The 25,239-nt window shown below is 41.3% G+C and overlaps 1 protein-coding gene across 2 annotated transcripts in view; it reads right to left on the reverse strand.

Moving 5' to 3' along the window:
* raph1a (Ras association (RalGDS/AF-6) and pleckstrin homology domains 1a) overlaps nt 1-17,816 on the reverse strand; it is a 69,032-nt gene extending 51,216 nt beyond the window's left edge. For both annotated transcript variants that reach the window (XM_086220757.1, XM_086220756.1), the window contains exon 1: nt 17,605-17,816. The gene's annotated coding sequence lies outside the window, so the exon portion shown is untranslated. The remainder of the gene's footprint in view (nt 1-17,604) is intronic.
* Nucleotides 17,817-25,239: the final 7,423 nt, after the last annotated feature.

The following is a 25,239-nucleotide window of genomic DNA, read 5'->3' on the forward strand; positions in this document are numbered from 1 at the left end:
TTCCCCCATCGATAGGTTTTTGCTCAACGACCGGACATAACAGCGCTCTTCGGTTTGAGCTTGCTAGCGTGTGTCAGCTACGAGAACGTCTTCATACACCTTTTTGGAGCATTGGTTACACAAGAAGTCTATTTGGGTGCTGAATCTTTCCTGCCTTTTCTGATTTGATAGAAAGATCAGGCTTGCTTACAAACTTGAAAATTTGTAATAAGCCTGTGCTGCGGCCAGGCTGATGGTGGTGCCTGGGTATGTTTGACAGCTACATGACTAGAGAGAAAGAGAAAGGTTTGTGATATTTGCTTTTAATTTCAAGGTAGAAAACCAACAACAACCAGAATGATGTGACTTTGCTTCCTCCCGGTTTGCTGTAAGTTCACTGCCACGATTTAAGTTGAATTTTGCTTGAAGATGTGCATATTTAAGGTAATTATTTTTGCAGCTGCTATTATTGTACAGGAAGTAAGTAGGCGTTAACGCTGAAAGCAACATGGTTCCTCTATATTGGGAATGACTGGTCACTGGAAAGTCTGCTACAAGACTAATTTAAGCACAAGATTTCCTCATTTAAGGTTGTGATGCAAATTAAGTATCCAGTTTCTCCACGGGACAAAAAGGAGAAACATTCTTATACCATCTTAGACATTTCAACGCTTCAGCTTTTAGCTACATTGAGTGTTTAACCAGCTGTTTCTTTAGGTTAGATGTGCTCCTAGCTTTGCATTTCACATTACAAATATTGCAGAAAGGGTTCTGTCTGTCGTGTTATAAAAATGTGACAACACTGCACTGGGTTGGAACACATCGCAGGGATCAAGGGATCGCTATCTCTCTCTTTACGTCCACTCCTCTCACCTCAATGTGGTTTCACGTACAGACAGTACTCAGCAATACTCAACAATATGGCCATCATTTGTACATTTAAAAATGTATTTGTTGAAACATTTTCAGACAACTCTCATTTTACTGCATTCAGGAAAAGCATTTGTTCGTTGTCTTCTATCAAAGAAGAGTGAAAAAGTTCCGATTGGGAAAATTCATAAAATGCTCTCTGCATTGTGAAACAAAGAGAATAAATGAGCCCATTGCTTGATAACTGTGGGGAACTTCTCACCTCAGCAGTCACAAACAAAGTGGCAACACCACTCGATGTGGTGGTGACCAACACTGTCAACATGGGGCTACAGCGCAACTCTTGTTTAGTTTGCAATAAGAACAATGAATCAGCTCACACACAACCTGATAAGACCAAGAAGGGTGTGCACGTACGCACGCACACACACACACAAACACTCACAGACACACACTCACAGACACAAAGTTTGCTGGTGCTGTAGAGGAGTCGTCACTGCACAATGTCAACAAGAATCACAGCACTCAGATTTTCCACTGTTGAGACAAGCAGGTTCTCTCTCTTTCTCTCTCTCTCTCTCTCTCTGACACACACTTACACACATACGCATGCTCACATGCACATGTATGCACGCACGCACACAAACACACACACACACACACACACACACACACACACACACACACACACACACACACTTCTTGAAGTCTCAATGCAAGGTCAGTGAGCTATTGGGTTAAATCCTGCTGAGAGGAGGAAGAAGAGCACTAAGAGTAAGAACTGGTGACCTGAAGAGTTCAGTGTGTGTTACTTTATATCCACTGCACACACTCACACATACACACACTCACACATTCACACACACACACACACACACACACACACACATACACACTCACACACACACTTTAAAGGACACAGGAGGGAATCATTTAAGTGGGCTGGGATATTCATGTATTTTCAGACGGTGTGTGATTCATAATTAGAAATGCACCCAGAAGTGCGGGGGAAGGATTTTGGGGCCCATGAAAGCCACAATATAAAGGGCCATTAACTAGTTAATATTGTCAGAATCTCATTTGTGTTCCAGCAAGAACATTTTACTTGTCAAAGAAAATAAAAATAGAGCAAGGGGAGTGAAATGTGCAGCGAGAGATTTCCGTCTGAGGTTGTTTTATACCTCATCTTATTGTTCCACCAAAGAATGAAATTAAAATCCCTATGGACCCTTTCATCTGTCAGATTGTGTTTTTTTTTTTTATTATTGCAGTACACAACATTTTGAAACTGTGTATGCAAACTGTGTACACTGCACATGCCACACGCGTTCTTCAGCTTTTGTTACCTTTGTCTCAAAAAGAATGAAAGTAAGAAAAGAAAACAAAAAAAAAGACAGACTGCAGTCGAGTTTCTTCAATCTGTTGGAACTGTAAATTTCAGAGATCCCTATTTCATTAAAGACAGCTCCTGACAGCACATGTAATGCGTTTTACAGTCACAAGAGGAGGTAAATAAAAAAAAATGGGTGGAACACACATCAGAGACTAAATCACCTACGAATCTGTTCGAGCAGCATTGTGACACCCCAACACCCAACTTAGACGATTTATGTCATTTTCATGCTTCAGTTCTTCACCTGACTATACACTGGTGCAGAGTGTTGATCTTTCTCTAGACATATTGTTTTTGTTCCATTATTGGTCCATCTGGAGTATCCACACTCCTTTCTTCACACTTAATACACTGCTGATTCTTAACCCCCGCACAAAGAAATGTCCAAAAACAGACCAAATTTAGCTTCTGTTACATGACAGCAGTTTAAGAGAATTTTCCTTCGACGCACACAGTGACACCCAAACCAAATGTCTCACATTATGAAACAAGTCAAACTTTCCACTCTTGTCAATCCATGGTTTCTGCTAAAAACAACATTTGTGGTAAGAGCCGATGAGAACCTTTCAACAGGAGGCAGAAACAGGAAAAAGGGGAACAAATAATGACAGAGAAAGTATTTAGTGTGTTCTGTAAGGGTGGATGTGTGTGTTTGGCTGGTCTTTTCCCCATTTAGATGGGAACACTGAAGTATTTAGCACGTATCTCCTTGAGTCCTGCCAGTAGAGAGAGAAACTGAAGAGAAACTGCAGCGTAATAACACACGCATTTATTACGGAGCTAATCATATGACGGCAGAGAATGAGACAGAGCCTGACTTGGCTAAAACTCATTAGATTAGCAACTCTACTGGCTCCTCAGTTCAAAACAAGCTTCACTGCACTGTGCAAAGAACCACAAATACCTCAACATCTAAACTTAAGAAATTTTCACCTTTTCTACATGAAGGAAGTATGCTTTTTTTTGTTTTTTGGATACCTTTCTTTCCTGTGTGTGCATTAAGGAGCTGAGATCTTCAGAGAGGGGCTAACTGATAGTTAGCTTAGCACATTGAATGTTAGTGGATGGGCAGTTTAGCATGCCTCCAACTTTGCTAAACTTCCAAAATGTTAGTTCCTCCCCCTTTTTTTTGCAGTTCATGCAGATGAGGTTAAGGATCTTAGAAGATCAAGCTAAGTATCTGATTCTAAAATTACAATATATCATCATTTTAAATTGTAATTACATAGTGAATGACATTCACATCCCTGAGTACATCAATGCACGCAAAGACGGTTTTTGAGGAACAAGCATGTTATACTTATTTCACTTAATCTTTACTTAACCGGCAGACTCTTCTAGTTCTAGATCTCTTTTCAAAAAGAGGCCTGAGAAGAAGAAACATTCATAAACAACAATAAGCCACAGCAATAGAAATGACACAAACAGGAAAAACAGCTCAATAAAATCAATTCAGAAATTACAAGGTTAAAAAAAAAAAACAGTAATAATTTTAAATCTCTCAGGAGAACAGTATTAGTAGTAACTGACCAACCTATCTGATCACTTTCGCTGTAGGCATGCTAACGCTCACTACCATTCATTGTGCTAAGCTAACCAGACATCAAAAGGTCTTCTGGGTCACAGCTTCCTAATGTACACACAGAGGAGAGAAGGGTCTCTATCTTGTCTGGGTGTGGGAGCATGGCTACCCATATCACTATTCCTTGGGTGAGAGTGCTTTCTCTCTGAAAATAGTTGGCACCCTTGCCGAACCGCACCCAAGATAAGAAAATGCATCTCACCAGTTGTGGCAAGGCAGCAAACAACAATATCAGAGAGATGGATAATGTTTGATATAAGTGGCCAGAAATCTTGTTTTCATTTTCAAAAGAATGTGGTTGAGGTCTAATTTATTCACTTCTGCTAAACAACACGAGTGAGTGTTGCAGTCCTTCCCAGCTCTGCCTTGCTCGGAGTCACATGATATATTTGCCCAGCCGCTCCCATATTCCTTTGGTGCAATCAAAGGATTTGACTTAAATCCCACTTCTAATTGTATACTATGCACACACTCCATTTCACTGAAAATCATGGTACACAAGCTAAAGACATTCTTCATTATCACTTTACACCTATCAGGAAAATGCTTTTTTTCAAGTCTGCTTTTGGGGAAAAATGTACGAGTTTTTAGAACACTGGAAAGAAGAGCCAGAAGCACAATCCCTGTGATTGCTGGCACCTGTGAATGTCTCCCTAACTGTCCAAAACTCACTTTTTACAGGCTGCCCACTTCTTCAGTTGGCCACAACATCACATGATTAGGCTGCGCTCTTTTCTTCTTTTCATTAATAACGTGCTGCTAAACAGCTGCATATCTTTCAGATCAATGTAAAGATTTACAAGCTCCCAAAACTGGACATCTGCAAAATACTTCAATGTGACTATTGTTTAGCAGCATGTTATTGCTGTTTTTAATGCTGCACAGCCAAGTTCTCCTCTGGAGAAGTTTAGTACAACCTAACAGTCCGCTGGCTTCCTCCGTTGATTGAAATTGCATATAAACACTTTGCACATTGACCCATCAAAGCTAGCGACTTGTTGCATGTCAGAACTGGGAGCAAGTTAGCAGTAGCAGTTGGCTACTAATGACTTCCTTCAAAATAAAAGCAGCTATGTTAGCCTAATTCTGAAAAGTCCTACAATATCGACAATGACATCACTCCAATTCCGGATTGTTTCTACTCTATACCGTATTTATATTTCCTGCTTGCTGTTGGCCTGTTTACAACGCGGTGCCCCTCCCCACTGGACGCAAGGGAATGACCTGCATCCTGTTTTTTACCCTACCGTTGTCTCTGTTTGTATGCTAGTCTCATTAACCGCATCAGTGTTACTGCTGCTGCTTCTCGGCACTAACACACGTCTCAACAATGGCTGCTCATTCAGAAAAATTTCGATCCTGAGATGTTTTTAGTCAGCACGCTGCTCCCAGATCAGACAAAAAAAGCCCTCTACTTTAAACCACAGTGGCTAATGCAGTCATCACAAGAGTTTCCTGGACGAAATTTTGACCTCAGAGGAGCGTCCCAGTTCAAATTTCCATCAAGCACTCAAATATTCTGACTTCATAGTTCAACTGAAATACCACAATTATGTAGTCTATGGTCACTACTGAGGAGCTGGAGCAAAAGATCATCTCTACACGTGCCAGCTGACCAAAAGGAGAGAAAACATACACAAAGCTGCCAAACATGGTGGACATCTGCTTTTCTACAAAAAACAATGTTTTGGAAAGACTGTATTCACTGACAGTGAAACAGACAGTTTGTACTTGCTAATGATTATTCCTCTCAAACCACTACAGTCAGCTATGGTGTTCCACAAGGGTCTGTGCTTGGACCAGTCCTCTCCCCTCCGTATCCGCTTCCACTAGGTCACATAATAAGGAAACACTCGATTAATTTTCACTGCTATGCAGACGATACGCAGCTGTACTTATCAATGCATCCACATGAAACAAAGAAGAAAGAAACAGCTGACTAAACTGGAGGCCTGTTTAAATAAATAAAAACATGGATGACCCACAATTTTCTTTCATTAAACTCTGAACTGAAGTCATTGTGCTGGGCCCAAAGCACCTTAGAAACACCCTATCTGATGAGATAGGTACCCTGGATGGCATCACCCTGGCCCCAAGCACTACTGAAAGGAACCAACGGGTTATCTTTGATCAGCATCTGTCCTTTAACTCCCACATCAAGCAAATATCCAGGACTGCTTTCTTTCATCAGACTCTCCAGCTGGTCTAAAATGCTGCTGCCCGCGTATTGACTAGAACTGGGAGAAGAGACCATGTCTCTCCTGTACTGGCTTCTCTGCATTGGCTCCCTGTTTAATTCAGAATAGTATTCTTCTTCTAACATACAAAGTCCTCAACAATCAGCCACCTTCATACCTGACAGAGCTCATAGTCCCCTATTATCTAGCCAGAACCCTTCGCTCCCAGGATGCAGGGTTACTGGTGGTTCCTAGAGTTTCTAAAAGTTGAATGCGAGTCAGAGCCTTCAGCTATCAGGTTCCCCTCCTGTGGAACCGTCTCCCAGTTTCAGTCCAGGATGCAGACACCCTCGCTACCTTTAAGAGCAGACTAAAGACCTTCCTTTTTGATCAGGCTTATATTTAGGGCTGCTTAGGCTAGCCCTTAGATATGCTGCTATGGGCTTAGACTGTCGGCAGATCTCCCATGGTGCACTGGGCTTCTCTCTCCCCCTCTCAGTCCTTCTGTATTTGTTATACAAAAATCATACTCATATGTGCTCCTAACTTGTCTTCTTCTCTGGAGCCTTTGTGCATCCCCTCTTCCCAGATCCCTGACTGCTGCTGCTGCTGGAGGAAGCTACAGACCTGAACAGGCTCAAACTGCAGCCCTTAGCATCACCTGTTCACGTCCCTGTCTGTCTATCATTCTCTTCCCCTTTCTCTCCCTCTTTGTCTCTGCTCTTCTCTTTCCTTCTGTATATCTGTCTTTCTTGGGGTAGCTGGGGAGTCTATTCAGCCTTTGCTATCCATCTGCACATTTTTCCTAACTAGTCAGAGATTTTCAGCTGGCAACTTCCCAGTCAGGCGTCAACACACACAGACACAGACACAGACACAAACACACACATAAGCAAACAGCTAGGTACTGGGCAGGGATTCCAGCAAAATAAAAGGTATGTGTTTGAGATTAAAATTCTCAGTTTCAGTGTGAATGGTGCAGATATGATGAGTGTTGAGAGACACAACCATGACCTCCAGCTGATCTCGTCCTGCAGCTCAGTGTAGCTCCGTCTCTGAAAAAGCCTAGAATTATTAATCTTCATATGTTCTGTGATGACTCCCACAGAGACAAAACTCGGCACTGAGAAGGCTCGCATACTTTCCATCACCGCTAGAGAGCCGTCTGGACACGAGAGGTAGCTGCGGTTTGGTCTGGACCTGGTTCATGTGTGAGTGTGTGTGTGTGTGTTTTCACCTATGAAAGAGACAGAAAACAGTAGCTGTTCCAGGCATGCTCCATATCATTACTTTAACACACACACACACACACACACACACACACACACACACACACACACAGGTTCAATGTCTGTATGGTTTACTCTTAGCGTGAGCAAATGAAAATAGACAAGCTTACAGTATAAACAGCTTTTTCCAGGCGACGCACATGGGCACACACACACACACACACACACACACACACACACACACACACACTGCCAAGTTACTTTAAACTGTGCCGACCAAGCAAGCAACCAACCGACAAACCCCAAACACACTCTCACTTTGTTTCACCCTCTCAGACATACACAACCACACACACTTTATAATAACATCATGTCCATCTGTAACACACAATGGAGTTGTGTGGCTGATCTCAGGGTATCATTTGTACTTCTATGACTTGTTTTACTGCTTTGTTGTATGTTAGTGTGAAGCTGACGCAAAGCTGCCAGAGCTCTTTCTTTTTGTGATGCTGCTTCTGGAGGAACATTGGCCTCGTATCCTTGGAGGCACTTGAGTTCTTGTAGATTTCAAATATATAATCGGTCCCGGCTCCATTGCTGCTCCAGTCTTTGTCCATTTAGTCAAAAATACTTGGAGTTGGCCATGTATATGGATGCATTTTATATCAACCAGCTAGGGATGTCGTGAAAACATATACATACGCACATTTACGTACGACCAAATCTAGACCAAAAATAATGAAAAAATGATGGTGCTTGCTAGTAAAGAAGCACTCCTCAAAACTCAAGCTGAGTTCCTGGGTTTTATTGGCAAACTGCTAAACATGAGGGATTAGCCATTTAGCCGTGAAACTAGCATTACTAGCGTACCTCATACAGTATTAGCAACAAGCCACTCACTTTCAGATAGACAGTGAGTGCAGCAACTGTTTATCCATACATGTTTTAATATAATTTACACTACTATTGTAGTATTGATCAAAGTATCACGTAGAGTAGATTGTTGGTACTAACTAACCAATTTTTTGGTACATCGACAACCCTACAACCCTAAGTCTTTGCAGAGAATCTGGCCAGTCTTTTTGTTGGTAATAGTTTGGAGATTCAGATAATAAACTAACCAGATGGGATTGTAATATGAGGTCAATTTATCAAAGCAAGGCAATTTTCAAAGGTGAAAAGTCCTGCAAACTGCTCACTTAATACAAGCCCAACTTCAGAGATGATTGACTGGTCAAGTTCAGGTTTACATTTTTTAACGCCTTGAGTATAGATGTCCCCACATTTTAAAAAATAAGTCAGTCTCAAAGGCAGACAATAGCAAGGACTGAGTGATAAGTTTTATTTGTTGCCTTATTTGGGTCCCTCAGTTTACCAGTTGTATCCAGTTCATAATAGGCTTATAAAAATAGGTTCATAAAAGAAAGACACGGGGCTTTCATCATAACTACTTTTACTTGACAGTGAATTTTATTTGTAAAACATGTGCACTTTAATTGAATTTTGAATTACTACATTATTTTCACACTGTGGTATTGGTCTCTATAGAGTGTCTCGGGGATGACGTAATTTTACCGTCCAGTTCAGATTCATCACCACACCAACCAAAAAAACAGGATCTTTATGTTAGATTTTTGATCATTGCTAATTTGAAATTGCAAAACAAATCTTTCTGAGACCTATCATGTTCATCTTCACAAATGAACACCAACGATTTTAGAGTGAAAATTCCATCATGGTGGCACAGTGGTGCAGTGGTTAGCACTGTCGTCTCACAGCAAGAAGGTTCTGGGTTCAAGCCCCGGCTCGGGCACGGGATCTTTCTGTGTGAGTCTGCATGTTCTCCCTGTTCCTGTGTGGGTTCTCTCTGGTACTCCAGCTTTCTCCCACAGTCCAAAGACATCAAGAGGGGACGAGGCTGATTGATACTCTAAATTGACCGTAGGTGTGAATGGTTGTCTGTCTCTATGTGTTGGTCCTGTGATGGACTGGTGACCTGTCCAGGGTGAACCCCGCCTCTCGCCCGAAAGCTTCTGGGATAGACTCCAGCCCCCCCGACCCTTAACAGGATAAGAGGTAGAAAATGGATGGATGGATGGGAATTCATTATGCATTAGAAGGAAAAAAGCTAATATTGTGAAACAAATGAACTGGACTACTGCCGCACCACTCGACAGGTTTGCTATATTAACTTGATAAGTATTAACTTATCAAGTAGTAACTTAGAACCAGTATCTTCTATAAGGTTCTACTGGAGCAATTAGAAATTCATCCCCTGGGTACCACCAATTGATTTAAAATTTCCAACGACTTCAATGACCCTCTGACTTTTAATTCCATGAATTTATCCAATATGACCCATTCAACACAGCCTCCATTCTCCATAGTCAAAACGACAGTCCTGATTCCCAGCTGCACAGCCTGCCCCTGGATCTCCATGCCGAGAGACATTGACACAGGAAAACAAAGAGAGAGAGAAAGTGGCTTGGCTGGAGTACTGCAGCTCAGAGGAAAAACATGAGAGGGGAAAATAAAAGAAGAAGAAATGAGATTAAATTTTCCAAGAACGAAGCCTGCGCAGTAACAGCAACGGCAGCCAGAATGGCCGTACATCTGTCTGGAATTAGAGACAGAGACAGGCACTGCTGCTGCTTCAAACCTCACTGTTTTGAGAAGATGAAGGGAAGCTGTATACAATCCCATCCAAAGCTTCCTGCAATAACACATAGATATTAACATTCCTCCCTTCAAGGATTTTATTCCACACAGTGAGGAAAACTATAAAACTGGAAGCAAAGCCCCCACGTAAATATCCATATTTTCTCACTGCAGCTGTCAAAAATAAATTTTCTAATCCAAACTACTTTTCCAAGAACACTTGAATGGCACATGCTCACCACTATGACAGCTTATCAAGCCCTTATTCTATGACGTTGGGGTGCTTTGCATTCTTTCGGAAAAATGCCGTTGGCAACCTTTATTTTGCTGTTTGAATCTCAGGTATTTGTCAATAAATCCACCTACAGTACATTCACCTTTTACAGATACTGTATCTGCACACAATCAATGAAAACTGTTCACATATTTTTTACTCAAAATATCAGTTATATATACAGTGTTATAAGTAAATATTCAACATTGTAAGGTGCTGAATGTACAGTATAGGAGATGGTGATAACACTCTCCAAAACAGGACATTCTGCTTTACTTTTATTCATAATATTTTATACATATTTCAATGACTTATTTATTGCATCAAAAATATTTTTTAATTCTGTTTCTATTCGTATATTTCCCCATGTTTACACGTGTTTATCTTTTAGACATTCTAGTTACATTGTATATCGCATGTTTACTTTTTTGTTGTAACATCTGGAATTTCCCTTTCTGTGGGACAAGTAAGCATTATTTTGATATTTCTGCTCATGTATAAATCAAATCTTTATTCCCAAATATTGGCATCTGCATCAGACAGAAAATCCAGCATCAATCAGGCTCTAATTGAAACTCGTAAATTTCCGTTGCCCATGATGAGTTGTAAGAAACCAGAGAAACATTGATGCAGCACCAGCACAAGAAGAAATATTGCTTTTGTATTGCCTCTTCGTCCGTGCCTACATTTCCTACAATGCAACACTGCCACAATGGGAAATGCTGGTGTGTTATGGCAGTAACAGCTAATCTGGCCTTGAGCTGCTAGCCTTAAACAGACTGGAAGAGTGGCCTTCAAAGTTCTGGTGACCTTCCTTCTGCTTCTTCTTCTTCTCAGCTCCACACCCCCAGATGGTTTTCATTTAGGGGATATTAACCATCAGCCCCAAAACACGACAACTCATGTGATCACTTTCTCATCAGTGTTTTACACAGCAGGAATCACGGACAACTTTACACAACACTTTACCCAAATGCAGAAGGACTATGGAGGATATTCCACCATTTACCAAAGCGGATTTTTTTTAAGCTTATAGCTTTAGATTTTGCTTTAGCATTTTTTCCCAGACCTCATGTTTGTTTGACCACATGACAGAATGAGAAGAATGTCCTTAACAACAGCCTTCAAAATGACATCCCTGACCTCTGAACCCTGAAGGTCTAGAAAGGGGGTTCTCTGATAAATACTGCACACACAAAAAAAAAACCAAACACCAAATAATAAGAAAAATCTAACGTTTATGTTGTTGCAAAGTCTTGACAATGAACTCACTGTTGCTGCCTTGTTTGTCCCTGTTTACAGAACAGTGAAGTACAGAGAGACGGAGGGAACCAGAGTACTGTTACCTCATCTGGATACTCCATTAATACCATGTGCTTGTCTGTGTGTGTGTGTGTGTGTGTGTGTGTGTGTGTGTGGAGCCACTTCCACACATGCAAAGGCTGAGTCATTGCATTCTGCTGCCAGATGCCTGTTTTAACAACAAACAGGAGGAAAAAGACATTTACTGCTGTGTCACACACGCACATATATACACGCATACTCGTGCACGCATGAACAAACGCATACCTTGATGTACATTGAAATGTACGCAGAAAAGATACCGATGCAAATCTCAATGTCAAAATTTGCAAGTTGCACAGCCACGGTGGATATCACAGGCAGCGTGACGTGTACAGTAAGGACAATAAAACTTGTGTTCTTGATAGAGTACTGCAGGACCCTGAATGCGCTGACCTGCTAACAATTTTAATACTCTGCTGCTGTGGCCCATATCCTGATCAGACATGTTTAATGATTTTATATCTGTGTTTGTAAGCAGTTGAGATTTTCCCTTGCAAAAAAGTGATACCTGAGATTTGGACTCCCCTATCTAATTCCAATGGGCTGAAACTAGGTCATTTTATTACTATAAATATGGATAGAAGTTTGGTTTTCTATCTGCCAAGACTGGTCATCTTATTCAGGGTTTAGACTATCACCAGTTTGGATTATGAATCAGTCCAGAAGGTGGCCAGAGTGTGACTCACAGTCGTTGCAACAGTAACTTATTAGCATCTCATTTGAAGCTGTGGAGGCTGAAGTAAGGACACATTTGGTCACCAAGTTTCCATTACTGTCTTCTTTCATGGATGGATTAGGTTTTGTGCGCGCACCATTTAGTTGTCTAAATAAGAACTATAAAGAAAATAGGAGGATGTATTTCTTTCTGAATATTTTCTGTAAAGATAACAAGTCAAATACAGTTTGGTCAATATTTTCATTACATTGGCGGGACAACCTGATGTCATTGCCATCATAAAAAGCGTATCAATATTGAAAAAAGGGCTTCTGAATATCATAATGTTTGATAGTCCCCCCCCCCCCCCCAAAAAATCACCCACCCTCAATGAAAAGATCGAATAGTGTTTTTTTTAACACTTTTGACAAAAGTAGGGTTCGCAGAAGGGCTGTTTTAAGCCGAGATTTTTCCTTTTCCTAAAATACTTGAACATCCGTCTGAAAACCTACACAGACATGGGTCTTTTAGGACCTAGAATCCAGGTAACTGAAGGTTGCAGAAACAGAGCTAAAAAAAAACCCATGAAAATCTTAGATCAAACCCTGTACCTTCTTATATCGATGTGGAGCCAGGACAAGTGTTGAAATGTCCTATTTTAGCGAGGTATAGCTAGTAAACACGTAACAGCCGAGCCTCTTCTTTAATTTGATACTTATTTGATTTGTTTTTTCAGTATGTATAAAATATGAATATTATATTAACTCGTTTTTGTACAGCTAATATCAACGTCACTAAATATCAACTATCAGCCAATATCAGTTGCTAAGTATCAGGATATCGGATATTGCATCTCTACTGGCTGGCAAACTGAAGCAAGCATTTTATATTGTTACCAATCCCATTATACTGAGCAGTAAGAACGCGCGCGCGCGCACACACACACACACACACACACCAGTTTGCTTCTCCTGCTGATGCTGCTAAATGTGTGCGTCTCTATAGGTTTGGCACTGAAACAGCAAAAGCAACTACATCAGTGACTCATAAACAGTTGGGTTGTGTTCAACTTCACACTCCTGCTTAACAGGCTAATATACACACATATGTTCACACACTGAGCTACGGTTTTGTTTTGGTTTACTTGATGCTGTGTCACATACTGGCCCGATGCATCTGAGATAGCGCTCAGATGTCGACAGCTTTTGTAAGGACACCGAGCAGCTCAAGTGCCAAACAGCCCTTTCTTAACATAACTGGTAAAGATGTCATTTGGACCAGGGTATCAGTTCTCTCAGCATCTGTCCAGCTGTGCGTTTCTTATGCTGAAAGTAAGTAAATAAGAAAGCAAGGCCTGGCGTGTGATGTCCCTCTGAAGCGGATCTGTTCTCTCTTTGTCTTCCTCATGGGATGAAAAGGAATTTCCTGAGAGAAGGAGGGATGACTTTTCCACACATTTGGCAAGGCAGAGACCCATAAATATGGACAGAAAGGGTGAGGAAAACAAAAACATCAAATGGTGACCTGTTGTGACCTCTCGCTGACACCATTGACAATATACTGACAAACGGCACCAGAGTAGTTGACACGGATGTACCCAGCGCTGAACTGGACAAGGCTGCTGCGCTGCCAGTGGAGGCACCATCCAACACTTGCAGAGCTGCCTCGAGACCAGAAATGCAGATGTGCAACTCCCACGACACACATCAAACGGGTAATATGACTCCTGGCACTGAAGTGGGGTCACTAAACATGGCTTTGATTTAGAGTGAATAATAGCCAACATCTGTAACACCTAAGTCTGACTGACGGATGTCAATGATGCATAAATCATCAGTTCTCTGTTCATATTTAGATATTTCCAGTGATTTCTTTAGTGGTGGTGCTGGCCTGAGGGTCACAGAAAACATCCAAACTCAATAGTTCAAACTTATTCTTAAAAAGTCTTTTTTTATTCTGAAAACATTAAGAATGCTCAAAAAAGGTCAGGAGGAATACTAACAACTTGCTTGATTTTTCAGAGTGGTCTGTTGACTGCTTCTTGACAACGGACAAAGGAAATGGAAGAGCTCCACACAGCTGCAGAGCATTAAAACAATGTGAGGATGGTGAAACAGCCCTGGAATTAATTTCCACACGAAAACAACTTAATCTCTGTAAAACTATTGTTAGAAAGTTTCATTAACAGTGACATCGTTAGGTAGTGTGATTTAACGTGACAGGTCGGACGATAAAGGGTAGTTAACGTTTAGTTGCATGCAGGAGCGCCGTAAAGTGCGTGTCAGGGCACAGCTCATGAACATTTGTGAAGTCATTCCATGACGATCTGTCCATTACGAACAACACGTCGTTCAGAGGCAAAGAGAGATTATTAAACCGTCAAAACTGCAACAAGCTGGAAGACTTTGCTAATTCGCATGCAAATGGTATGACGCTAACAGAACACCACCTTCAAAAAGATTACCAATAATAATCGATCAATCGTGTATCTCTGAACGGCTCGGCGCAGTCACGCCACCACCAGGAGCGTAAATCTAGACAGTGAATATGGAGACGAGGATGCTGACGGGCTGCTTCCATGAAGTCGGAGCAGCCCTCGGTTAAAGTAGGGCAGGAGGGGTTTTTATACTCCAGTTAACCCTCAACACTACAGGGAGATACTCAATTCTGCTCCACTTTGCTGCTGCATGCAAGTATGTCTGACAGAATTATTACACTTCGGCTCGGATGGCTTCTGGTTAGAGATTAAAGCAGCGAATATAATTCCCCACACGTGTGGATGCATACAGCTGCTCACTTAGACAGCATTTTAACAGTCTGGTTGTTTTGCTAAATAGTTGGGAGGCAATGCTCGTATCGCGTATTTACATTTAATAATTGCATAAATACAGTTTAAAAAAATCCACTTTTCTTACATCTTTGAATTCTTTATTCCCCTTTGGTGCCAGGAGGGGGAAAAAAAATCATCAAAATCGTTTTTTGTTTTGTTTGTTTTTTTAAGTCTTTCAGCACATTATCACATAATCTTTGAGTAAAAATTCATTCCTACAATTTACTCAGGGTTTAATGTAACCTTTCCAATTAAAAGATAATCACTGGCAATCTTGTTTGCCGATGGTAGTCAACAAGGCAAATATCCATTGATCCCGATACACCATCGGTGCATCGCCTAAATATAGTGACACAGTTATTCAGTTTGGTTTTATTTTCTGCACTCTGTATCATCTCTGCCCAGATGCACTTGTTTCCTTTTGTAACAAATGAAATGAAATTAAATGGTGTTGTTTTTTTCCCCCTTGTCCAGTGGGTTGTTCTTGTTGTAGCTATGCAGACAGCACTAAGAGAGCAAGCGGGAAAAAAAACAAAAAAAAACTGACTTCAATTCCTTTCACGTGAAACTGATTCTGTTGTTTCCGTGAGTTAAAGATAAAGACGTCAACTTGGTATTGGATCCTCCAGTGTGTTACAGGAATAATAATAAAGATTAGTTTTATTTATACGGCACTTTTTTAAAATAAAGAAAATAAAAGCTTGAGCAGCACAAACAGTAGCAGCAGAGTCGTAGAAATGTTCCGAGTGCACTCAGACCAAGAGAGGGACGTGTCTTATTGGGTCTGCAGATACCACCTGATCAATAACAGCCTCCCCGTTCATTTCCATGAGGCTCAGCTGTTGCTACGGCGCCGTCCAATTTGATGTGGAAACAAAAACCTGCTGGACAATCAAAATTTGTGCATGGGTCTGGTCCAGGTAGAAAAATTTACAGCGCTTAGAAAGACACACTGACGAAAGAGAACAGGGCCGTATCGTTTGGCTCCAAAACCTCTTAAACACTAACTTACTGCAGCAATTCAACTGCTTTTGCTCACAATACTGATCTGTAATCTAAACAATACCACACTCCAAAAAAATGTTTTTCCCCCCATTGCAAATTTAAAAAAAATATATTTTAATCGACACTTTTTGGCATGATCCAAAGTTTTCTTTAAGAATCTGAGATGAGTTTTGTGGGAGGGATTCAAAGGTAACACGCGTTTCTATCGCTCAGTTCTCAGCCCAACATTGTGTTGTCATTCAATTGTCAAGCTAGTTTTAAGAAATGTTCCATATTTGGCAGGTTTCCACCAAATTGACTGCGTCGTGCCACCAGAAGATGCTGACACTAGGGAACGTTGCGATGTGTATGTAACAAACAGTGGTAGAAGAAGAACTATCCATCAGCAAAAAGTTGATCAAGGCTTTGAGGAATTAAACTACACCCCTTAAGTGACGTTCCCATGGAGATGAGCCACTAGTGAGTTGCAATACACACGGAATATACAGTATCTTATTCATTGATGTTTGATCTCAAATCTCAAACATGTCTTACACTGCAGTGTCGGTGAGCTTAGCAGTCAAATCAAGTGATTGTTTGCAAAACTCTTCTGTTCCATTACACAATAAAGCATCTATTCATAAACTGCTGACCAGAAAAGTCCTCAAACTGGACTTCCTTCTCTGTGTTCCATCTTGCATCTGATACAAGACATAAGCGAGATTCTATGCTGACCAGTCAGTTCCTCCAGTTTACTGTGGTGATGTAAATGGTGTCACGCAGCAGGAGGTAGATTCATCAATTTTAGTTTTCATCTTTCTTTCATGACAGATGTTTCCATGATGATAATGGACAGACAGACACATAGACAGATGGCAGGGCCTGCATGTCTAATTGGCAGAATTTAACATGACTTTTCGAATGGGACTTGTTGCAATCCCTGATCAACCTGCTAATCAGGAGAATACAGGGTGAAGTCACATTGGTTGATCAGGCATATCCATCAGTCATAAGAACCACGTATAGGTCATGTGAGTGGCAGCTGCAGGGGAACACGCCCATATCTGTGCAATGCTATATGAATGCCACGCCTTGCTGGTGTCAGCTCTGCACGCCTGGCCTCCAGGCTGCAGCAGCAAACCAAAATATTCCGTCTGGAAAGGCGCTGTCATATGGCTGCTGCTCCCCGGCGAACCTGCGCATCCAGGCCGGCTGGGAGTCCGTGCGCTGCAGGCCCTGCGGCGCTTCATACAGCGCCAACAACACACACACATGCACCAGAAATAACAGCGCTTACCGGCAGCAAACAATATGCAACACACACTGAAATACACGCTGAAGTAAATGAGAGCCTCTTTTCTGTGCAGTTAGTCGTTTTCTCTGATACCCCCCACCCCCACCCCTCACCCCTTCCCCGTTTTCTGCATCGGCTACACATGCAGCCCCCTAATGGGATTAATTGGCTTTTATTCCAGCAGATGTTAATTAAAGGATCCGCTTTCCTCGCGCCACCGTACAGATGGATTGTTTTAGAAGTTTATCAAGAGGGTGAATAGCCATGGAAACAGAGAACATGAGATGTAGTGAGATAAAAGATGCGTTTAGGTGAACCGGGATCGGGCTACTTACTGTGCAGATCCTGGGGGGATTTGATAGAGAGAAGCCGCAGCCAGCAGCGGTGAGACCAAGGAGGGGGATCCGGTGAGAGAGACCCAGACCTTCACGGTCAGTGCTTCGTTTGGATTTCTGCCGGTTCAGTCCCGGTTTTCAGCGAGTCCTCTTCCTCAGATATCCCCGATTTCCTCTGCTGCCACACTGGATCCCAACACCGCTACGACTGTTGTTAAGTTAGAAGCCAGCTTTATAAATTACTTCCGGTTGGGGATTTTCAAGCTAAAATACCTGAAAAATAATTTCATTTAATAAATATATCTTTATCCCCAGGTATTTACGATGCAATATTTTTCTCAGAAATTAAGCCTAATTTTTCTAGAAATTTTGTTTTCCTTCCTAAATTTCAATAAATTCATGCTAATTCACATTTTGTACTCCCAATTTTATTATTTTTTAATCCCCATCACTTTTCCACACATATAAAAATGCTGTTTGGGTTTATATATTGACTCTATTTTCAGCTATCAGGATGATATAATAACATTATGGATGATACAATTTATATAATATTTTTCCAAATGGGAGCCAAGGATCACTAGTTCTCTGTGATTCTGTCTCCTAATATGCCGATGAACCAAAACTGTGTCCAAGTGAACAGAGCTCATACATACTTAGCAAAATAAAATAATTTTATTTTAAAACGTGAATTCTAAAGCCAGTTAAGCAAAGGGAGTGTTTTTGTGGGTCTTGAGTTTTTATTGTGAAGCTGTAACCACCAAACTTCCGGTATTTTGGTGCCGTTTTGACGCAAATGTAGCCTTATACCGGATCCCAAAAAACTCAACGGGAGCGCGTATCAATGTCCTGCGCGTCCCCGGCGCCTTGTTTCCTGTCCTGCCCAACCCAGAAATCAGCTTCAGCCAATCATTCCTGATGAGGTCATTCTATTCTATTCAATTCTATTCTATTCTATTCTAGGCTAACCATAACATTAACACCTACCTTGACCTTAAATCAAACCTTTACATGAATAAAAACTTGATCTTTTAAATGTTATACTTGGTAAACACACACACACACACACACACACACACACACACACACACACACACACACACACACACACTACTAATATCTATATTTCCTTAAATTCATTTACCTTAAATAAAATAACCCAAATGCAACTAGTGACCCAAAATTCATGATTTTAGTATTTTGGGATCATGGTTTTAGTCCCCAGTTGCCAATGCCATCCCTGATTACACACACACACACACACACACACACACACACACACACACACACACACACACACACACACACACACACACAGTCAATTTAAATTGGTTTTACACCAAAGTCTGACCTCTAGTGGTGTGAGGCTGCTAGTGTAGATGCAATACTGTGACCTTTGTGCAAGAAGTGATAAGGTGTGAAACAAATCCGCGGCACAACTGTAAGACATACACTGTGGTATGTGCAGTAGTCATCAAAATAAATAAGCAGGAGCCACTATTTATTATCATTAAAAGCATTGTATTGTGTGACTTAGCAAGTTTGAAGCGTTATTGCAATATTTAAAAATGAAGTTCCACAAAAGAACAGATATTTGAGAGGATGTCTTTTTGCTGCTTCTTTAGAATACATAACTGAATAAGAGAAAAGCACTATCACAGCAGCACAGCTCTGAATAATGTCTTTACACACAAACTGGATCAAATATGCAAGTAACTGGCTTGACTCATCCCTCAGTGATACAGTGACTCAGTTAGAAAATTCATATTTAAGTTTCTTTAAGTTGATTTAATTATTTTAATCGGTTAATGTATAATATCACTGTCATTAATGGAAATGTGTATATGTTGTCAGCAGAGGACGGTAGCTTTATAATCTAGCCTGCAACGACTTTCTTTGCACAATAAATTCATAATTATGGATTTTATGGATGTCTGCTGTGAGTTTTAATCCATTTTAATCCTTACTGCTCTGTTCATTGTTGACAACCCCATCCTGTATCATGTGACACTGTCAACCAATCAGAGCTGTTACAGGAAGCGTCCTTGGGTGTACGGAGTACTGAAAGTTGGTTATTTTGTATGTTGTTAAAAGCAGGAATACTTTAATGATCCCTTAAGGCAGGTGCACTTATTAGTGCAGCCACATGACACCAGTCAGCTGACAAAACTTGAGGGTTGTCTTCAGGACATAGAAATGTGGATGACCCACAATTTTCTGCAATTAAAATCTACTTTTAGTTACTTCTTGTGAATGCATGACTTAAAGAAATGTCACTAAAGCACTAATTATTCCCCAAAAGGATAAAGGACTCTGATACAGTAGATCCATGGTACATAGAAGCAGAGCCATGCAAAAGGTAGCAGCTGGCGTGGTTGAGGGTGAGCAGCAGTATTTTTGTAGCAGCAGCACAGCATGAAGGTGATTGATCTGTTTAAACGGTGAACTGTAATTGGTTGAAAGGGAAGGAGGTGAAGCTGAAGCCGACCAATGTGACCAGCTCGAGTCTACTGACAGAATTTGATCTGTGTGTGATCTGTGTAGCAGGCTACATCCGGCCCTTTGGGGGCCGATGTAGCCGTAAAATGCCCAGGTCTGATCTAGTACACTAGAATCAGACTATTTTGATCAGTCACCGTCTTCGGGTCAGGGAACGGGTCCTGACTGTTGTCTGCGCTTATGCGCCGAACAGCAGTTCAGAGTACCCACCCTTTTTGGAGTCCCTGGGAAGAGTACTGGACGGCGCCCCGACTGGGGAGTCCATTGTCCTACTGGGAGACTTCAACGCTCACATGGGCAATGACAGCGTGACCTGGAGGGGCGTGATTGCGAAGAACGGCCGGCCCGACCTGAACCTGAGTGGTGTGCGGTTATTGTACTTCTGTGCGAGTCACAGTTTGTCCATAACTAACACCATGTTTGAACATAAGGATGTCCATTGGTGCATGTGGCAACAAGACATGATCGATTTTACAGTCTGACCTGTGACCGTATGTTGTAGACACTCGGGTGAAGAGAGGAGCTGAACTGTCAACTGATCACCATCTAGTGGTGAGTTGGATCAGGTGGCAGGGGAAGACGCCGAGCAGACCTGGTAAGCCCAAACGAGTAGTGAGGGTTTGCTGGGAAAGCCTGGTGGAAGAACCTCTTAGGATGATCTTCAACTCCCACCTCTGGCAGAGCTTTGACCACATCCCAGGGCCAGTGGGGGGAAATTCCGGTGAAGTGACTGGGATGAGAATCAGCACCTCCAAGTCTGAGGCCATGGTCCTCAGCTGGATAAGGGTGGCCTTCCCCACTCCAGGTCGGGGGGGAGGTCCTGCCTCAGGTGAAGGAGTTTAAGTATCTTGGGGTCTTGTTCTCGAGTGAGGATAGACACAGGCGGATTGGGGCGGCATCCGCAGTGATGCGGGTGCTAAACCAGTCTGTTGTGCTTAAGAGGGAGCTTAGCCAAAAGGCGAGGCTCTCGATTTACCAGTCAATCTATGTTCCTACCCTCACCTATGGTCATGAGCTCTGGGAAATGACCGAAAGAACCGAAAGAATACTAGTGGCCGAAATGAGTTTCCTCTGGGTCTGGCCTTCCTTGCTGAGCCTGCTGCCCCTGTGACCCGGACCAACCGGATAAGCGGAAGATTACGACGACGACGATAAGTCATTTATAAAGAATGCCTCTAAACAACTATCATTCAAAAATGCAGAACAAATGCAATTTCTAGAGTTGACGACCACCTACTTGATGGAGAATGGCTATATTGACACCAGCTGCCAAAAGGCAGGAGTCCCAGGTTTCCCTGGATGTGTGGAGTATTCCTTGGAGATTTGGGAACAGAGCCAGACTGCAGAGAGAGAGAAAAAAAAGATCTGCATGACATATGGCTGGATCTGGCTAACACATACGGGTCAGTACCACACCAGCTCATTGCCTTAGCACTGGACTTCTTTTACAGCCCAGGAAAACAGCATTGCTGGTGGAGCTCAGAGTGCCATGGGAAGATGGGTTGAAAGCAGCCCATGAAAGAAAGAGGGCAAAATGTGTTGACCTGGTCGTGGAGTGTAGGGAAAGTGGATGGAGTGTGAAGCTCTACCCAGTGGAGGTGGGGGCTCAAGGCTTTGTTGGAGAGTCAACAACATGGCTGCTCAGGGACCAGCAGCTGCAGGGAGCCAGACTGCACAAGGCAGATATCAGAAGAGATAGAGAAGGCAAGCTTCTGGATCTGGCTGAGGAGACGTTGCAAAACGTGGGGAGCAAACAACTGCTGAAGAATGTTAGCAGCAGGGGGTGCTGGGCGACGTCCCCTGTTCACTCCCCCGCCACCAGGAAATGTTCTGGGCTAAGGAGCGAAATACAAAGGAATGGTGGTCCCCAGCTGATGACCCTACAGCTAACAAAAAGGGCACTGGAGGAGGTGTGGCAAGCCAAAAGCTCAGCAGCAGCAAAAACATCCACCTGTATTAATCAAATGACAAAGCAACATGAAACAGCCTTAATATTCATTCTATCTTGACGGATCTAAGTTGGAACACATTTGGGGGAAGATGAAAGGCTCTTAAATTGTACATGTCAAAAGTCATTCTCCAGGTATTCATTTTTTCAGTACACCTACATCTTTGTTAACTCAACAGAATTAAAAGAGAATTTCAACAGTCTTTATATCTGCATGTTCTCTCATCATTTACGTCACTTGATGTTATCGTTAAACCCAACACTGACAGCCATTAGAAGCAGAACACAGAGGAAGTAAGACTATTTCCGAGGGTGTACTCTGAAGAGGGATGCCCCCCTTTTGACTAATTATATAGCTGATGGAAAAATAATTTAAAAGTTCCACTCTTTTACTCTTTTGCAATACTGTTTTTTGGTTGTAATATCATTACTGAAAGTAGGTTGTGACAAATATTTTAAAAATATATTCTTTCCACATAACTTTCTTATATTGTTGTTATTGTCACTGTTTTCATCTATTGGTCATCGTGATGTTGTCCAGACCAAGTTAACGTCGCTAAAACAAACACTCACTTGCAGGTAAACCTGGATTAGTCAAACTTGGCTGGGACAGAAAACAAAGGTAAACTGAACCAAAGTCTGATCGCTTTTTTCACTTCTTGCCCTCATCATATACTTCGTGTAACTGTCAATCACTCAGGCTTGCAGATATGTTACTGTCGGGATACAATAAATGTACCTGTTAACCCAAAATCCATGTATTATTTCCTGAGAAATCAATGACAACTCATCGTCACCTTAAAACAATTGCCTAAGTCCTTTTTTGACATTTTTTTTCTTTGCCTAAAACAACTCAACAATCCAACAATATTTTGGTTTCAGTTTTTGTGTTTTCTGAAAAACTTTAAATATGACTTGGGTAATTATTTTAAGAAGGTGACAATATGAGACATTTTTATTTTTTGAAAATCAACATTGCTATTGAAATATAATTTTAAGATATACTTTTGGAGACTCAAATTAACAATGACATAGTGGAACTGTGGTACTAAGCTACTGTGATGGTTCCTGGCTATTAAGCTCTTTGTGGAGGAGGATTTTTAACGAAACCATTGCAAAGAAACTATAACTGGAGAGTTATGGTCTCTTTTACTGGTTCTTGTTTCTTTGTGATTGATTTTAAAGTTCTTTTACTTCTCTTCACATCCTTACATAATCTTCTACCTTCTTTAATTAGTTTTTTTCCTCTTTTCATGCCCCGATGAAAACTTTCAGTTCATTTTCTGCTGGTCTGTTCCTTAAGTTGAAGTTTGATGAGGTTCTCTTTCATATTGTGGCCCTCAACTGTGGAAAAGTTTCCCCTCATATCTCAGAACAACAACCTCCCTTCTCAATCGCTTCATTTTTCAGTCATACTAATGATACAATTACCCACAGCAACTTATACATCAGGTATGGCTACGATTAAATGAATGATGTGAGGAACAAAAACCAAAACACAAATGTCAGCAACCATGGAAAAGAAATGACACCAGTGACACCAATCAACATCGTCACGAAGAGTGCATGAGCCCTTAGAATTAGAATGTTAGAAAGTTGTTCTCTTCTTGAAAGGAGGTGACCCAGCTGTTCTCATCCACTACAAACCCATCTCTGACTTATGATTATATTTTTGCAGTAAACCATACTGAAAATGATGATATGGGTAAAATAAACCACATCCCTTCAGTTTACTGGAGATTGTAATGCTGACAGGAAGAGTTTTAACAATGGGGTTTAAACCCGATAGAGGTTTTTTTTTTTCCATGCAAAGCACAGATGTGACATCAGTACTTCAATGAGTACCATAACATCAGTGGTTTCATTGTGAGCTGAATAACGGATCTGTAGGAGAATTAGTTTCCTCTTTTTTGCTGATTATTTGTGTCCTACAGAAATGCACGCAAGGTGAAACTTTTAAAAAAATATATCATTTTTTTTCCAAAAGAGAAAAACAATAAGATTTAAAAAAAACAAAACTCAATTGAGTCATTGTTTAATGGACTGACTATTTTAAAATAATGCGCGTCACTGACATTAATCTGTGATTATAACGCAATAATTAACCCTTTTTATCGACTTAACCGTAGTTAATGATAATCGTATGAGGTGGGTTTTTTTTTCTCTCCAATTTTATTTGCGCATGCAACAATAAAAAAGTGAACACTTTTTTCAGTTAATTAAAAAAAAAAAAGTGCAGATCGAGATAAGAAGCCCAAAGGGGATTACACAAGGTCTCTTAACTAAAACAAAATAAAAGGATTACAGTAAATACAATATACATGCAGAAAAAATGATAAAGAACCAGCCTAAGGCTAGTGTATGATCATAAAATATCCAGATGACGCAAGGATTTTATAATGCTAACTGGAGATACTCATCAGTGGAGAAAAAAAAAATTTGTGAAAGAGATGTGTGAAATAATGTGAGTGTGTGTAAATTTAGTGTATAAGCCATGTAGTGTCCTCTGAACTGTGATGAAGGCTTTGCATGTGTTTACAGGAAGCTTCTGAGCTCAGATTTGAAGGTGTGGAAAGTTTGACATTTGCAATGTGAGCGTTCCATGACTTTGAACTGAAAAATTGATCACTGGTGGTGCAACACAAAGGGGGATAATGAAAACATGTTTCTGTATTATGTACATTTGTGTGTCAGTTGAATCAAAAGATAGACTTTCAAGGTCTTAAAAGGGCTTTATTACCTATCATTAATGTGTTATTGCAAATAATTTAATATAAAGTATTTCATAGCAAAAAAAAAAAAAACTAACCGGGATGCTTTTGTAGAATTAAAGGACAGTGAACAGTTTAACCCTTTGTATCAAGATGCCTTACTGTCCATCCATCCATCCATCCATTTTCTTCCACTTATCCTGTTAAGGGTCGGGGGGGGGGGGGGGGGCTGGAGCCTATCCCAGCAGCCTTCAGGCGAGAGGCGGGGTTCACCCTGGACGGGTCACCAGTCCATCACTGGACCAACACATAGAGACAGACAACCATTCACACTCACAGTCACACCTACGGTCAATTAAGAGTATCAATCAGCCTCGTCCCCTCTTGATGTCTTTGGACTGTGGGAGGAAGCCGGAGTACCAGAGACAACCCACTTCCTGTGTGGAGTCTCCATGTTCTCCCTGTGCCTGCGTGGGT

The sequence above is a fragment of the Aulostomus chinensis genome, chromosome 12 (assembly GCF_037954235.1).
Source record: "Aulostomus chinensis isolate RoL2024-O1b breed Wild chromosome 12, RoL_Achi_v1.0, whole genome shotgun sequence".
NCBI lineage: Eukaryota > Metazoa > Chordata > Actinopteri > Syngnathiformes > Aulostomidae > Aulostomus > Aulostomus chinensis.